Consider the following 5,306-nt stretch of genomic DNA (forward strand, 5'->3'; position numbering starts at 1 on the left):
GCTTTCTAATAATACTCAGGTTCAGGCGGGCACACGCCAGGCCCGGGCACGGGCCCAGGCCAGGCGCCAGGCCCTTCTGCGGCTGCCGGTTGCCACGGCAACGGGAATGTTGGCACCTGCACGGTGCCAAGGGAGCAGCTGGTGGGTCGAGGCAGATTAGCCTCCCGGCAGATTTGCGCTGGTGCCGAGGAGTGCGCGGGAACAAAGACGCCGGGCCAGGTGAAGCTTTTCCGGGTCAAACATCTGCTCAACTTCTGCAAGCGAAACAAAACATCGCGCGGGGCAACATTTCATTTCAGTCGGCACTTCCGGCAACTTGCTCGTGTTGACTTTTCTTGTCACGTGACTGATTTGCCGCTCCAGTTTTCCAGGTTTCTGCCGAGTCAGGACGCCGAACTGCCAATCGCGCTAACGAGCTTCCCGTTCTGCAGAGCTGCAACACGCTCGGGCGGTTCATTAAGCAGCCTAAACGTCCTCGCGGAAATTAAAAGCAACATTTTGTTTTCGACTTCTCGGCAAGCTCGCTGCCGACCCGAGCCCCGCCCCTTCCCTCGCCTTCCCAATTAGGAACAAGTTGGGGCATGTCCGTCATTTGGGGCATAAATCCGCAGATTGTTGGGAGGTTGCGCTCTTTTTTTCTTCTTCTTTTTTTTTTTTCAGGCGACTGCGACATCCACCGAAGATTCACAAACGGAAAAAAACAAAAGAAGCTGACGGTTGGTTACGGCATGAGCGGAAGTCTTCGGTTATTGATTCATGAATTCATGACCCACGAAATCAATACCCAATCAAATAACTATCTCTAATTAATACAAAAACAAATGACTAACCAACCAAATAACCCTAAACCAAACTACCTACTTACCAACCACTGAAGCAACCAACCAAACCAAATAACCATCTAAACAATAATAATAAACTATCAAACTCACCAACCAGCAAGCAATTAACCACCCAACTAAGCAAGCTCTAACCAACCAACCAACCAACCAACCAACCACAGTAACTAAGTAACCAGTTAACTCATCAAAACAAACAGCCAACGAAATAAGCAAATAGCCATTTAAATAAGAAAACAATAACAAAACCAGGTAACCAACCAACCAATGATCTAATAAAACTAAATAACCAACCAATTAAACAAATGATCAACCAAGTAGCCTACCAATCGACCAACTAACCAACCAAACAAATAGCCCAACAAAGCAGGCTAAAAAACAAAACAACTAACAAGAAACCTCTAACTAACTAACTAACTAACTTAAAAAAAAACAATCAACCAAGTAACCAACCAACCAAGCAAAGGTCTCATCTGAGCTAGCAAGCAACATACTTACCAAGCAACTAACCAATTGAGCAAATGGCTAACGAAGCAACCAATCAATCAAGCAACTGTGATGGGATCGCTCAAAGAGACAGACAAGCATTCCGTCATCAGAGGCGTCCCAATTCGTTTGTCCAGGCTGGAACGCGACGTACGTGACGGTGCGTCAACAACCCAAGTGACACATTTTGAGTGGAGTTCCTCAGGGAAATGTTTGAGGCCCCCTCGGCCTCGCAATACTGTGGCTAATAATACGCAGCGCGAGGACTCGCAAAGTGTCTGTTATGTAACAGCGTGGCTCGTAAATGGGAAAAGCGGCTTCCGCGGGATTGGTCGGCGTGTCGGAAAATGCTCATTCAAAACTAAAAGCGCTTCCAGTCGCCGACGACTCGCGAGCGGCTTCCGCGCCGTCGTTCTTCCCGAACGTGACCTTTGGACGCGACGAGAGGGAGCAGGCGGGGGAGCGTGGAAGCGGGCCAAATGGCGCAGAGTTCACGGAGGAGCTTGCGCACGCGGCGCCGTGGCTTAGTTGGTTAAAGCGCCTGTCTAGTAAACAGGAGATCCCGGGTTCGAATCCCGGCGGTGCCTTTTGGACGTGGAGAACCAACGGATCAAATCTTGGTCAGCGGTTCATGAAAGACGTCGTCACTCGCGCGTCCGCGCCTCCCGCCAAGAAGTCTGTGATTGGTCACAGTCAACCATGACCAGCTGCGACCAATCCCAGCAAAGTCCTCCATTGTGGACTGGACTGGTGGCGATAGCGTAGCGCTTCACACCGCGGCCTCGACACCAGCGTCATTGTTTGGGAGTGGAGAACGTACCTGAGGGGCGTTACATAACCGTTGGACGGTGTCCATGCCCCCCCTTAACACCCCCCCCCCCCGCCCTAGATTTTGGCTCAGAACCAGTCCAAACAGAACCCACTTTGTCTCTCCCGCTCTGTTCTTGGCAGCAGCTGTTTGATTCCAGCAGCTGACTCCATTGTGACTCCGGCTTATTTCCATCGCTTTTTTATTTTTTTGAGCCCCTTCGTCATTTATTGACATTTTCTTTGCGCGGCGCTTGTCCTTTTTCCAAGTGTCTGCCGTTAGCGTGTTGACGTATGGCGGGCAGCTGACGCCCACCTGCTCCTCAGCCGTCCCGTCTGGAGGGTGTCGCTAAGCTTTGCCGCCGACCGGCCGGCCGGCCGAGAGCGACCCGGGAACGAGCCTCTCGCCTGGCGCGGCTCCTGGCAACCCAGTTTTAAAACATTAGCCGGGAATGACTAACGACGTTTTAATCGGGCGCAACGGCGATCGGTCTTCTCGGACAATTTCACGCTCACCGGCTCGAGACGAGTCGAGCTGCGGTTTTCACCTCATTAAAAGTCGAGGCGCTTTGCACCTTTCGTCGGGTCGGGAGCAGGAAATTCCAGCGGCGCGAACTGCTAACTACTCATTTAACTCATTCACTCGCAGCCATTTGGACTGAAGCAACCCCCTTTGCTCCCAGCTGTTTTACTGGATTTTGACTGATTTTGCAAGGCCCACAGAATATTGTGTTCTATTGCTGTATGCTGCTGCATGGAACCTACCAAAAGAAAGATTAGAGTCTCTTCTTTCATCAGGAAAAAAAGTATATTTGCAGCAATTAGCATTAGAATATAGCTAAGTTTCATCATTATTCACAAATCTGTTTAAAACAGTGGGGGAAAGAGCAACATGGCCCTGGTTGATCTCTTATACTCTGCTGCCACCTGCTGGCCGTTTTTGTAATAACCACCATTGCTTCAAGCATTCTCTTCAGTTCAGAGACTGCATCAAAGCTTTCTGTATGCTCTAGCGTGAAAAACAATTTTTTTTTAAAGTATAAATACGTCTCTGGGAGCATGGCAGTTAAAATAATAGTATTTAAAGTATATGTTTTTGTGAGAAAATAAAAAAATATCAAGTAAACAAACTGGTGAATTAACAATTTAACTGACTAGCTAAAAATAAATAAACCAACAAAAAAAGTTAAAAAAAAAAAATGTCAAGCCAATAAGTTAACTAACATACAATCGCACAAACAAGCAGAGAATCAAACAGGCTAACTACCTAGCGAACCAACAAACTACCAATGGACAAATAATAAATCCACAAACAATAACTATTGACCTATCAGATGAACAAATTAAATAAAGCATTAATTAGCAAACCAACAAAGTAAATAATAGCCAGTGAACAAACGAATGATTTATTAACCAACACAATAAGAACTAACAAGCCAACAAAATGATTGAAAATGAACTAACAAACTAATAAACAAACTAGCAGACTAGACAAGACACCCCCCCGCCCACACGACCCCCCCCCCCCCCAAGTACACATAATTGGAAAGTCCAATTGATGTAATTGCCGTAATGTGAACTTTACACAACGGACGACAAGCACGTGTGGGCGTCCGTTTGCATGCAGCTGCGGTCCTGAGGAGGTGGGAGGAGGAGGGGGGGGGCATGGAGGTTTACAGGTTGCTGTGGCAACCGAGACGGCCCGCTCGGACAGTAGCGGCGGTCGGGGGACAACTGAGTCATCGTGCTCTATAAAACAAAGAGCAAACAAACGGTGACGACGCGCGGCCACAAAAGTCACAAGAAGGACAAAAGTGGAATCCAGCGACGGACGTTTTCCCAGCTGACGATGATGATGATGATGATGAAGATGATGATGATGAATCATAGCGTCTGCTTTCGTTCATTTGCATTTAGATCAACCTCCACTTTCACTCTGACATGTGTTAACGAGTCGAGAAAGGAAAGGGGGAAGACGGGGGGGGGGGTCTTTTTTTCTCTTTTCTTTTGTGTGCACTTGTTGGTAGGCAGAGGGAGCAGGAAGGCTCACCGGCAAAGTAGAAGTGTTGATTTCACATGCGGCCTTCAGGTGGGCTCAGCGGCAGACGTCACATGACCTCGCACGTCAAACCTTCCATCACACCACATTGCCTCCTTCGTTTGATGCTCGCAAGCAGCGCTCGGCCTCGCACCCTGACCTCCATCCTTCCCCTCCTTCCCTCCTTCCTTCCTTCCTTCCGTCCGTCCGTCCGGTCGGCCGTAAACACGGCGCCTCGCCTCTCTTGGCCAAATATTTGCCGCGTTTGGTTTCGTGTGTCCCGTGTTTGCGTTTCAATGACCCGCGAGCGGTCAGTGTCAGGAGGCGGCACGTGTGGCCCTGACTCGTTGGGCCTGATAACACGCCGGCACAAGAAAAAAGAAAAGAAAAAAAAGAAAAAAAAAGGCCTTGTGGGATAAGGGGATGAAGATGGAGCGTGTTCACGCACGCACGCACACGCACACACATGACCAGCCTAATGTTGGTCTTTCCACCTTACAGAGAGTCGATTGCTTTCATCCCGCGGTGCAAAAGGAAGAAATGACGTTGCCTCGTTTTGAATTTAATCGACTGATGAGCTGCAGCGCGTAACATTTTCAACCAATCCGCGACGAGAGCAATGCAGCCCTGCCTGGATGCCAACAGCCAATCATATCACTGCACGGCGTGTCCTGCCTAGAACTCAAGTGGGAGTCCATAATACTGTAAAACCTCAATTACTTTTTCAGATCAATCATCAATAAGGCATTAATATTAATCACAAAGGATAAAGAATATTTGTCAGGAAGTACTGTTATATAAGTCAGGTCGCTTGTATCTCAAGAAAAACTCGTAAGTTAGGTCACTTATAGCTCAAGAAAATTTAAAAGTCCGGTCACTTGTATCTCAAGAAACACCCATAAATCGAGTCACTTGTATCTCACGAAGAACTCGTAAGTCAAGTCACTTGTATCTCAAGAAAAACTTGTAAGTCGGTTCACTTATATCTCAAGAACACTCTTAAGTTGGTCTACTTGTATCTCAAGAAGAACTCGTAAGTTGGGTCACTTATAGCTCAAGAAAATTCAAAAAGTCCCGTCACTTGTATCTCAAGAAGAACTTTTTAGTCGGGTCACTTATATCTCAAGAAACACCCA

At 47.7% G+C, this 5,306-nt stretch overlaps 1 non-coding gene across 1 annotated transcript; it reads left to right on the forward strand.

Moving 5' to 3' along the window:
• Positions 1-1,838: 1,838 nt before the first annotated feature.
• Positions 1,839-1,912, forward strand: trnat-agu (transfer RNA threonine (anticodon AGU)). The gene has a single exon. It is a non-coding gene; the product is annotated as a tRNA-Thr (tRNA).
• The last annotated feature ends 3,394 nt before the right edge of the window (positions 1,913-5,306 follow it).

The sequence above is a fragment of the Leptonotus elevatus genome, chromosome 21, assembly GCF_054856555.1.
Source record: "Leptonotus elevatus isolate MCC_2025b chromosome 21, RoL_Lele_1.0, whole genome shotgun sequence".
NCBI lineage: Eukaryota > Metazoa > Chordata > Actinopteri > Syngnathiformes > Syngnathidae > Leptonotus > Leptonotus elevatus.